Source organism: Dendropsophus ebraccatus, chromosome 2 (genome assembly GCF_027789765.1).
Source record: "Dendropsophus ebraccatus isolate aDenEbr1 chromosome 2, aDenEbr1.pat, whole genome shotgun sequence".
In the NCBI taxonomy this organism is placed as follows: domain Eukaryota; kingdom Metazoa; phylum Chordata; class Amphibia; order Anura; family Hylidae; genus Dendropsophus; species Dendropsophus ebraccatus.
Genome location: NC_091455.1, coordinates 6,432,830 through 6,445,959, shown reverse-complemented (window position 1 = coordinate 6,445,959; position 13,130 = coordinate 6,432,830).

Here is a 13,130-nt window from a genome sequence, read left to right as displayed (position 1 = left end):
TACAGAACCACTCCCCGGGACCCCACCCAGTCAGGAGCCTGTAATACAGAACCACTCCCCGGGACACTGCTCAGTCAGGAGCCCGTAATACAGAACCACTCCCCGGAACACTGCCCAGTCAGGAGCCCGTAATCAGGACCACTCCCCGGAACACTGCCCAGTCAGGAGCCCGTAATACAGAACCACTCCCTGGGACACTTCCTATCAGGAGCCCGTAATACAGAACCACTCACAGGGACACCACCCAGTCAGGAGCCCATATTACAGAGCCACTCACAGGGACACCACCCAGTCAGGAGCCCCAAATACAGAATCACTCCCCGGGACACCACCCAGTCAGGAGCCTGTAATACAGAACCACTCCCCGGGACACCACCCAGTCAGGAGCCCCTAATACAGAACCACTCCCCGGGATACCACCCAGTCAGGAGCCTGTAATACAGAATTACTTCCTGGGACACCAGCCAGTCAGGAGCCTGTAATACAGAACCACACCCCGGGACACTGCCCAGTCAGGAGCCTGTAATACAGAACCACTTCCCGGGACACCACCCAGTCAGGAGCCTGTAATACAGAACCCCCCCCCCCCCCCCGGGACACCAGCCAGTCAGGAGCCTGTAATACAGAACCACTTCCCGGGACACCAGCCAGTCAGGAGCCCGTAATACAGAACCACTCCCGGGATCCCAGCCAGTCAGGAGCCCGTAATACAGAACCACTCCCCGGATCCCAGCCAGTCAGGAGCCCATAATACAGAACCACTCCCCGGATCCCAGCCAGTCAGGAGCCCATAATACAGAACCACTCCCCGGGATACCACCCAGTCAGAAGCCTGTAATACAGAATCACTTCCTGGGAAACCACCCAGTCAGAAGCCTGTAATACAGAACCACACCCCGGGACACTGCCCAGTCAGGAGCCTGTAATACAGAACCACTTCCCAGGACACCACCCAGTCAGGAGCCGGTAATACAGAACCCGCCCCGGGACACCAGCCAGTCAGGAGCCTGTAATACAGAACCACTTCCCGGGACACCAGCCAGTCAGGAGCCCATAATACAGAACCACTCCCCGGATCCCAGCCAGTCAGGAGCCCATAATACAGAACCACTCCCCGGGACACCAGCCAGTCAGGAGCCCGTAATACAGAACCACTCCCCGGATCCCAGCCAGTCAGGAGTCCATAATACAGTTATTTTGCCTTGTGGGTAGGTAACCAGGCCTACATGTAGCATGCAGGGCAAATGGGTCCTTGGAATTTCCAAGAACCTTAGGGGTCAATCTAAGTACTATCCCTAGTGGGGTAGAAGATGTTAGACAACTAAGGGGAATCAAGGATTAGAGTTCTAAGAGGGGAGGGTGTGGAGTCGATAGAGCAGAGATTAGAGCTAGAGGGTCAGACAAAAGGAAAACATTTAGGATAATGGGTGGGAAGCAAAAAACAGGTCCAGCTGGGTGGACATGTCATTTGCCGGTGGCCAACAAAATCTAGATGAATGCAGAGTATTGTAGTGTGTGTGGCAGACCCAAGCCACATCATTATGTTACATCATTGTACCCAGTTTATATCTGTATACAAACCCCAGATCCTGCAGAAGCCAACCTACCCCCAATGGTGGCATATAGACCCTATGTCCTGCAGAAGCCAACCTACCTCCAATGGTGGCATATAGACCCTATGTTCTGCAGGAATCTTGCCCTTGGTCAGCTTTTGAAGTAGTTAGTTTGATTCAAAGTGCCCCTGACCTGATAGTAAGACCAATGCCTTTTTGGAGGTGGGCAGCCTAACCTCAAATGGTGTACAATGCCACATGGGTAGAGATAGTAAACCTCGGAAGTATGAAGGTGCCAGAAGTCACTTTTCAGATGCTTCTTGCTGTTACGGTGCTGGCTGACTATGCCTTAGCCAGATGACGTAGTGACGGGCAAGGAGAACAGTCCAGCTCATTGCTAGATATAGTACAAAGGGAGCTGAAGAGGTTAATGAATATGCTGGAAGAGTTTTTACAGCATACAATGATTTGGCACATGAGGTACATAATCAGCCTCACAAAAGTTTTTGTTATTTGTTTTTGATGGTACAAGGTCTCCAACCAGCTCTGTGGGCTGCAGTAACACAAGCAATGCCCGGGTGGGGGATCTAAGCTGGTTTGCATTTATTCATATCAAATACAAGCAGAGTTAGGGGGGGAACAAAACAGAGCTGTTAATGTACTCCCCTACATTATACACTGCGGGTGTTTCCCCTTTAAGAAGTGGTTATGTTCCAAGCAGGAACTAGGACCCAGAGACAAAAGAGGAGCAGAAAGTAATCCAGACAAAGAGATTCAAACTCCGGTTTACATGTGTATATTAGTGATAGTTCGTGAATGATCTGTTCAAAATGAACTAATCTTTAAAGTGACATAAATGATTTAGTTCATTTTCCTGGCAAAGAGTAGTTCAAAATGAACTACAGCTGGGGGAGCGAGAAAGAGTACAGCCCAGCATCCGGGGGGAGACAGAGAGTCCAGCACAGCAGCCGGGGGCGACAGAGAGTCCAGCACAGCAGCCGGGGGGGGGGGGGGGGGCGACAGAGAGTCCAGCACAGCAGCCGGGGGGGGGGGGGGGGGGGGGGCGACAGAGAGTCCAGCCCAGCAGACGGGGGGAGACAGAGAGTCCAGCCCAGCAGCCGGGGGGAGACAGAGAGTCCAGCCCAGCAGCCAGGGGGCGACAGAGAGTCCAGCCCAGCAGCCGGGGGGCGACAGAGAGTCCAGCCCAGCAGGCGGGGGGAGACAGAGAGTCCAGCCCAGCAGCCGGGGGCGACAGAGAGTCCAGCCCAGCAGCCGGGGGGCGACAGAGAGTCCAGCCCAGCAGCCTGGGGGAGACAGAGAGTCCAGCCCAGCAGCCGGGGGGAGACAGAGAGTCCAGCCCAGCAGCCGGGGGGCGACAGAGAATCCAGCCCAGCATACGGGGGGAGACAGAGAGTCCAGCCCAGTAGCCTGGGGGAGACAGAGAGTCCAGCCCAGCAGCCGGGGGGCGACAGAGAGTCCAGCCCAGCATACGGGGGGAGACAGAGAGTCCAGCCCAGTAGCCTGGGGGAGACAGAGAGTCCAGCCCAGCAGCCGGGGGGCGACAGAGAATCCAGCCCAGCAGCCAGGGGGCGACAGAGAGTCCAGTCTAGCAGTCGGGAAGTGACAAAGAGTCCAGCCCAGTCCGGCCCAGCAGCTCCAGCTCTTTAACAGCCATTTGCTTCTTAGTCCCCCATGCTGTAAAATGAAAGTAATAAAACACAGAACAACCTAGAACACACAAATTAAGAAAATAAAACAATGAAACTTCACTATACACAGCCCATATAAGAAAGTGTGTGTGAGAGAGAATGGTCCCCCAGCTCACCTGTAGTGCGGCCATCTTGTTAGCCCAGAGCTCCAGTCTTGCTGCCAACACTGGCTCCTGTATCCTCACTCTCTGATATATAATATATATATATATATATATATATATATATATATATATATATATATATATATGCTACTTGCAGCTTTCCTGCTCCCTCACACATTCACCATAGTCAGTACCTGTAACCACCACAGGTGTCACTGCTGAGCACATATACATGTGACTGACTCTCCTGATCTTATAGTTCACATCTCACTGAGTGAACTGGTTCTCCTGATTTTTTCTCCTGTAGGTCTGAGGTCACAGGTCACATGATGCTCCATCACCTATGAGGACCCAGAGCTGTGAGCGGCAGCCATGTTGGGGCCTGTACTGTACTTCTCTGCAGGGCCGCCATCAGGAATTTCGGGGCCCCATACAACCAAAGTGTCTGGGCCCCCCACATTAATAAAAAAAAAAAAAATAGTGTGTTCGCCCCACGCCTTGCTGGGAGGTATAATTTGATGTTATAATAATTTGATGAATAATAATGTTTGATTTGTATATGTTCACCATTATACCCCCCCCCCCCCCCCGGTATGCTCACTAACATAGAATATGTTGATAAGGCTAATATAATGAGGCTGTTCCATGTTAGTGAGCATATACAAATCACCCCCCCCCCAGGCAGACTAGTTTAGCTCACCCAAGCCAGTGATAGCGAATACATGGCGGTGAGAACGCTTTCTAGGAGATCCTGTTTGTGCAGCAGAGGTGTCTTTATCCTGCTCTGCATAGACCCTCGAAATTCAATAATCCCAGACGGGGCATTGCCGAGCACTCAACAGCATTCTGAATACAGGGGAACCCCTACCCCACTCTTGTATAAGTTTTAGTCTCCATCATAATGAGCCCCGCTGGGCTTGTAGACACGCTATAAATTGTACGTTGCAGGGGTGAATATAATGCACTGCATACAGAGCACAAGAGGCAGCTATACAAGTAAGTGTCTATTTGAATTGCACCTTGTTCACATTTAGGTTCTACAATTTTATAACTGTATAACAGAGGTTACATTATAAGCCACTGGGGAAAATGGGGTATATGAGCCAGTTCTCTAGAATTGATCTCACACACAGACACCAGCACACATGTATACAGACACCAGCACACATGTATACAGACACCAGCACACATGTATACACACATACAGACACCAGCACACATGTATACAGACACCAGCACACATGTATACAGACACCAGCACACATGTATACACACATACAGACACCAGCACACATGTATACAGACACCAGCACACATGTATACACACATACAGACACCAGCACACATGTATACACACATACAGACACCAGCACACATGTATACAGACACCAGCACACATGTATACAGACACCAGCACACATGTATACAGACATACAGACACCAGCACACCAGGGCACGATGAAGTTTGAACTTCTGCAACCTGGAGAAATCACCTGATATCACCTGCAGTCCTATGTAACACCACATAACACAGTGGTATCTCTGAGTACAGATAATGTAGTAGATTTCACCTGCAGTCCTATGTAACAGCACAGATAACACAGTGATATCTCAGAGTATAGATCATGTAGTAGATGTCACCTGCAGTCCTATGTAACAGCACAGATAACACAGTGATATCTCTGAGTACAGATAATGTAGATGTCACCTGCAGTCCTATGTAACACCACAGATAACACAGTGATATCTCTGAGTACAGATAATGTAGTAGCTGTCACCTGCAGTCCTATGTAACACAACAGATAACACAGTGATATCTCTGAGTACAGATAATGTAGTAGCTGTCACCTCGGGGCGCCCCTACTAAATGATGTTCTACAAAATAAGAAAAGTGTCATACAGGGACTTACAGGTGACGTCTTCTTTGATCTGAGGCGTCACTTTCCCTTTTCCTCTCCATCTGGCCCAGACCTCCATGATGATTCCTTCCAGATACGTTTCATCCCCTTAGAACCTGCGAGACAAACAATTTAGGCTCCGCACATTTCTAGCAACTTCCTTCCCTTCCTCCCTCCTGTAGGCTCCCATAGTAACTGCGCTGTGTGGGGAGCCCCCTGTATGTAGGATCCCCTGCTGTGCCCCCATGAGCTAATAATGCCCCTAGAGGTACCCCCATGAGCTAATAATGCCCCTAGAGGTGCCCCCATGAGCTAATAATGCCCCCAGAGGTGCCCCCATACAATAATAATGCCCCCAGAGGTGCCCCCATGAACTAATAATGCCCCCAGAGGTACCCCCATGCACTAATAATGCCCCCAGAGATGCCCCCATGAACTAATAATGCCCCCAGAGGTGCCCCCATATACTAATAATGCCCCCAGAGGTGCTCCCATATACTAATAATGCCCCCAGAGATGCCCCCATGAGTTAATAATGCCCCCAGAGGTACCCCCATATACTAATAATGCCCCCAGAGGTTCCCCCCATGAGCTAATAATGCCCCCAGAGGTGCCCCCATACACTACTAATGCCCCCAGAGGTGCCCCCATACACTACTAATGCCCCATACACTAATAATGCCCCCAGAGTTGCCCCCCATACACTAATAATGCCCCCAGAGGTGCCCCCATATACTAATAATGCCCCCAGAGGTTCCCCCATACACTAATAATGCCCCCAGAGGTGCCCCCATATACTAATACTGCCCCCAGAGGTGCCCCCATACACTAATAATGCCCCCAGAGGTGGCCCCATATACTAATAATGCCCCCAGAGGTGCCCCCATACACTAATAATGCCCCCAGAGGTGCCCCCATATACTAATAATGCCCCCAGAGGTGCCCCCATACACTAATAATGCCCCCAGAGGTGCCCCCATACACTAATAATGCCCCCAGAGGTGCCCCCATATACTAATACTGCCCCTGTAAATACTGTAAAAAAACAAACATCCTACTCACCTAATCCGCGCTGTGCAGGCAGCAGCTTCTCCTCCTCTTCTGGCTCCATCTTGCGAGCCGCAGGGACGGGACTTCCGGCAGGCGTGATGACGTCACATGATCACGCCTGCCGGAGAGGTCACGGCCCGGCCTCCCATAGGCTGCTGGTATGAAGTGCCAGCAGCCTATGGGAGAGAATACAGGAGGAGGACGCTGACAGGTCCTTCTCCTGTATTCTGATCGCTTCAATGTTCCGCCCGCTCAATGTGCGGGCGGAACATCAAAGCGATCTGTGCATCCCGAGAAGCTGCGCAGCCGCAGCTTCTCAGGATGCTCAGAAACAGGTGGCAAGGGGGGCGGTGGGGGCGGCGGCCGGCGGGCCCGCCGGGCCCCCCCCCCGTGTCTCTTAGGGTCCGGGCCCCATACGGCAGTACCACTTGTACTGCCCTATCGGCGGCCCTGCTTCTCTGTACTCCACCAGCTATCTCCATCTTATTACAGTCTCTTAGTAAAGGGAGGGCGCAAGCTGGCGCAGTATAGCTGCAGCCCGGACATGAAGGCGTGGGCAGTAGGGGGTTAACAAGGGGTAGGAGTTGGGAATAGGATAATGAGGGTAGCGCATGGGGAGTGGGGACGCTAGCAGGGGCCAATAGGAGAGCAGGGGATAGCGTTTGGGGTGGGGCTGCAGAACGGAGGCTATAAAAGAAGGTGGAGGGGTTTCTTCATTCACCAGCTCCCGAACCTGAAAGCACCCGCCCTCCCGCCCTGTTTGCTGTGTTGGTAGGTGGGTGGTCGGCAGTGCATTGTTCTATTGTTGCGGCAGCTATCGGAGGGGTGGTCGTGGATGGCACTGTGTGAGGAGCTGTTGGAGGTGATATGATGAAGGTGGCAATCCCTTCTCCTTTAGATTGCAGGGAGGTAGGGCATGGTTGGTGGTGCTTACCGCTTAGGCGGAGGGATACATGATTCTCTGAGAAGCAGTATTGGGTATGTTGGTAAGGTTGGGTGAGAGTTATCAGTATTAAAGAGTAATGTTATGTTATTTATTGTGTAATAAAGAGGCTGCTGTGGCCGTTATTCCAACATCAGCAGGTGTCGTGTTATCATTTAAGGTAAAGGGGGAGGTGAATGGTTGGGAGGGGGTAAGAAAGGGGTTAAGTTATCATCTTAGACACCCCAATAATCTGCCATACCCCTAGTCATGTGCTTTCTGACATTATGGCCTATAGAGAATCATGGAGAAATGTCACAGCCGGAGCAGGGAATTATTCTGATAACTATCCCTGAGCTAAAACATGGCAAAAATATAAATGCCATATGGGTATGTATGTGGGTATGAGCGGTATGTATGTGGGTATGAAGGGTATGTATGTGAGTATGGCGGGTATGAATGTGGGTATGAGGGGTAAGAATGTGAGTATAGTGAGTATGGTGGGGATGAATGTGAGTATGGTGGGTATAAATGTGAGTATGAGGGGTATAATTGTAAGTATAGTGGGTATGAGGGGTATGATTGTGAGTAAAGTGGGTATGAATGTGAGTATGGTGGGTATAAATGTGAGTATGAGGGGTATAATTGTAAGTATAGTGGGTATGAGGGGTATGAATGTGAGTATAGTGGGTATGAATGTGAGTATGGTGGGTATAAATGTGAGTATGAGGGGTATAATTGTAGGTATAATGGGTATGAGGGGTATGAATGTGAGTATAGTGGGTATGAATGTGAGTATGGTGAGTATATATGTGAGTATGATGGGTATAATTGTAAGTATAGTGGGTATGAGGGGTATGATTGTGAGTATGGTGGGTATGAGGGGGTATGAATGTGAGTATGTGGGTATGAGTGTGAGTATAGTGGGTATGAATGTGGGTATGGTGGGTATAAATGTGAGTATAGTGGATATGAATGTGAGTATGGTTGGTATGAATGTGAGTATGGTTGGTATGAATGTGAGTATAGTGGGTATGAGGGGTATGAATGTGGGTATGATGGGTATGAATGTGAGTATGGTGGGTATATATGTGAGTATGATGGGTATAATTGTAAGTATAGTGGGTATGAGGGGTATGATTGTCAGTATGGTGGGTATGAGGGGGTATAAATGTGAGTATAAGGGGTATGAATGTGAGTATGGTTGGTATGAATGTGAGTATAGTGGGTATCAATGTGAGTATAGTGGGTTTGAGGGGTATGAATGTGAGTATGGTGGGTATGAGGGGTATGAATGTGGGTATGATGGGTATGAATGTGAGTATGGTGGGTATGAATGTGAGTATAGTGGGTATGAAGGGTATAAATGTGAGTATGGTGGGTATGAAGGGTATAAATGTGAGTATGAGGGGTATAATTGTAAATATAGTGGGTATGAGGGGTATGAATGTGAGTATGGTGGGTATATATGTGAGTATGATGGGTATAATTGTAAGTATAGTGGGTATGAGGGGTATGATTGTGAGTATGGTGGGTATGAGGGGGTATGAATGTGAGTATGTGGGTATGAATGTCAGTATGGTGGGTATAAATGTGAGTATAGTGGGTATAAATGTGAGTATAAGGGGTATGAATGTGAGTATAGTGGGTATGAATGTGAGTATAGTGGGTATGAAGGGTATAAATGTGAGTATGGTGGGTATGAATGTGAGTATAGTGGGTATGAGGGGTATGATTGTGAGTATGAGGGGGTATGAATGTGAGTATAGTGGGTATGAATGTGAGTATAGTGGGTATGAAGGGTATAAATGTGAGTATGGTGGGTATGAATGTGAGTATAGTGGGTATGAATGTGAGTATAGTGGGTATGAGGGGTATGAATGTGAGTATGGTGGGTATGAGGGGTATGAATGTGTGAGTATAGTGGGTGTGACATCTCATATTACTCTAGTGACTCCCAGTTGAATTACAGCCGCAGGGTTTTATAACAAAAGATGCAATAAAGTTAAAGGCCAGATTCACACGTAACGGATCCACAGCGAAATCCCTTGCCTGCCATTTTCAATCAGAATACATACTGACAGCGGGATTAACATGTAAGTGACGGCCCCCTTCATCCCCCCGCCGGCTGGAGCATACTGTACTGCTCCGGGGGCTCCAGGCATCTGGACGTCCCGCTCAGCCAATCAGTGGCCCAGAGCCGGAGATATAACCTCGAGGTGCTGGCGTTCTGCCGTCCATTACGCTCTAATGGATTAAAATAAAGTCACGTTTTATGGTGAGTGCCCTGCTGAACATTCTTCTTTGTTTATGACAAATAAATGATGATGATGATGATGATGATGATGGGGATGAAGAATGAAGCAAAATATGATGAGCTCTACCCCAACACCAGAAACCACTAATCCTCACTGTCCCTGCAAATGTCCCTATGGAAACCCCTGATCACATTTTCCATCAAGCAGGAACTAGGACCCAGAGACAAAAGAGAAGCAGAAAGTCATTCAAATAAAGAAACTCACAGCAAATTCTGAAGACAAATACAAGAAAGCCGAGAATTGGCCGGAATGACAAGTCTAAACCAGAAGATGGTAAAATAGCAAAGAACATGAAAAGAAATGCAAATAGAATATGTTATAATCCACACAACACAAGCTAGGCAAGACCCTGTACATTCATCCCATGCTGCCCGAGGCACTGATCCTGAGTACACCCCCATCATAGGCCTGTTTATACTCGCAAGGTTAATCATCGGCAATTGGGGGATAATTGGTTTGTGTTACCAATCAAACTTACTTATTATCAACTGTCCCTACTGCTCCCCTGTCACATGCCTCACTGTCCCTACTGCCCCCCTCCTGTCACATGCCTCACTGTTTCTACTGCTCTCCTCCTGTCACATGCCTCACTGTCCCTACTGCCCCCCTCCTGTCACATGCCTCATTGTCCCTACTGCCCCCCTCCTGTCACATGATTCACTGTCCCTACTGCCCCACTCCTGCCACATGCCTCACTGTCCCTACTGCACCCCTCCTGCCACATGCCTCACTGTCCCTACTGCCCCCCTCCTATCACATGCCTCACTATCCCTACTGCCCCACTCCTGCCACATGCTTCACTGTCCCTACTGCCCCCCTCCTGTCACATGCCTCACTGTCCCTACTGCCCCCCTCCTGTCACATGCCTCACTGTCCCTACTGCCCCCATCCTGTCACATGATTCACTGTCCCTACTGCCCCACTCCTGCCACATGCCTCACTGTCCCTACTGCACACCTCCTGCCACATGCCTCACTGTCCCTACTACCCCACTCCTGCCACATGCCTCACTATCCCTACTGCACCCCTCCTCCCACACGCCTCACTTTCTCCACTGCACCTGCTGTTAGATGTTTTACTGTCCCAACTGCCCTCCCAGCCCAATGAACCTGCTGATATGCCATAGTAGATCATTACCTAATGACTGCAGTGCTGGTACTAAATCTTCTCTTCTGCCCCGGATTGGAAAGATAGCCCCTAATTTCCCCTATGCTAATGAGGGGTTTAGGAGCATTTGGGGCGTCACCCTAAGCACCGAGCACTAGCTCGGCCTGCCCAGTCCGCCTCCCCCTTGTGCCGCCCCCTCCTGTGCTGCTCGCTATGCTTATATGAATATGCATAGTGGGCGTCACAGAGCAACCCCCTCCTGTGCTGCCCCCTCCCAGCCGATCAGGAGCCCAGGAAAGTATGCTGCTCATTGTCACAGTTTGCAGATAGCAGGAGTGTGATGGGTGCTGGGAGCCTGGGCTGAGCTTTACCATTCACTTCAATCCAGGCTCCCAGCGCCGATCACACTCCTGCTATATGCATACTGTGACAATGAGCACCATACTTTCCTGGGCTCCTGATCGGCTGTCAGCTGACGGGAGGGGGTTGCTCTGTGCTGCCCACTATGCATATTCATATAAGCATAGTGAGCGGCACGGGAGGGGGCGGCACGGGGGGAGGCCGACTGGGCGGGCCAAGCTGGTGCTCAGCGCTTAGGGTGACGATTTAGTACCAGCACTGCATTGGGCTGAACCTGCTGATAGTGCCGCTATAAGGGTTAGCTGATCACTGTATTGATTACATGACTCATTAGTTAACTACCTCAGAGGTCCCCAGCCTATCTCTGAGGATTATCTTAGTTCCCTGGTTCAATTAGATCCCCCCTATATACAGTATATAGTAGGGTTGGAGAAGTTCTAGTTGAGATTATTCCAGAGTATTGTATAAGAAAGAGTACATCCAAAGAGCCTGCTGCAGTGCGTATCCATGGCCTGGCCTGAGGCCGGACCCACTCTCGGGACTATCCTATAGCGAGAGACTATTCCTTATTACTATCACCTGCCACTATCCTAATAATTTCTAGCTAGACCACTTTGCGGTGAGGCTGTGGAAAAGGCAGGATCGTCAACGATCCTGATGATCACTCCAGGTAGTCAGTAGTTATGCTTTGTGCAACAAGCTAAGACTGTACTGCAAGCTGCTAGGTTTTGTAAGGGTTAACCCCGACGGCTAGCTCTTCCCACTAAGTTGGCCTACATTCTTGGTCCTGTGTCACTCGGTGCCCACAAGATAGTTTAGGCGGATGTATATTCCCGTGGATGTAGGATTCTTCTTCTCACATACCCTAGCTGAGTATCCTAGAGTTTGGATAGGGCCCCAACCTGTAACCGGCAGACCCAAGTCACCACCGCTGCATTAACAAAGGTTATGACAAGTCACTTCCACTAAGGTCAAGTCTATTTTGAGTATCATATATATTTAGAGACTTTCAGACATTTATATCTATATTCTTCCCAGCATTAAAGGGGTTGTCCGGCGCTAAAAAATTATTCACAGAATAACACACATTACAAAGTTATACAACTTTGTAATGTATGTTATGTCTGTGAATGGCCCCCTTCCCCGTGTCCCACCACCCCCACCTGTGTACCCGGAAGTGTGGTGCGCTATACTCACCTGTCACGTGCCGACCACGGTCTCCGATCCTCAGCAGTGACGTCTTCTTCGGGCGGCCGGCGGATCTTCCCGAGTGCCGTCCGCCCTCTGCAGCGTCATCCGAAGCTCAGCCGCGATTGGCTGAGCATAATTGTGCTTCCGGGTACACGGGCGGGGGTGGGGGGACAGGGGAAGGGGGCCATTCACAGACATAACATACATTACAAAGTTGTATAACTTTGTAATGTGTGTTATTCTGTGAATAATTTTTTAGCGCCGGACAACCCCTTTAAAGCTGTGTCTGCGAAACGTATAGTCTTCTATCTCCTCTTATCTGCCAGCAAGCCAGCTGAGATTTGTACTAGTCAGAAACTACAAGTGTTCATTGTACAGGAATTCCTGAACTTTGAATATACTGCCTATCAACCAAAAAGTTATGTGTCGGTGTATACAGGGGTGGGTGCATACCACTCCTGGCCATCGTGACAAGTACTTCTTTTGGTACTACAACACTTTGCCCAGCCACATAACAATTGGCCCCCTGGGTCGCTGCATCGATACTTCCCATCCTGTCACATGCCTCACTGTCCCTACTGCCCTCTTCTGTCAGGTGCCTCCCTGTCCCTACTGCCCCCTTCTGTCAGGTGCCTCACTGTCCCTACTGCCCTCTTCTGTCAGGTGCCTCACTGTCCCTACTGCCCTCTTCTGTCAGGTGCCTCACTGTCCCTACTGCCCTCTTCTGTCAGGTGCCTCCCTGTCCCTACTGCCCCCTTCTGTCAGGTGCCTCACTGTCCCTACTGCCCCCTTCTGTCAGGTGCCTCACTGTCCCTACGGCCCTCTTCTGTCAGGTGCCTCATTGTCCCTACTGCCCCCTTCTGTCAGGTGCCTCACTGTCCATACTGCCCTCTTCTGTCAGGTGCCTCACTGTCCCTA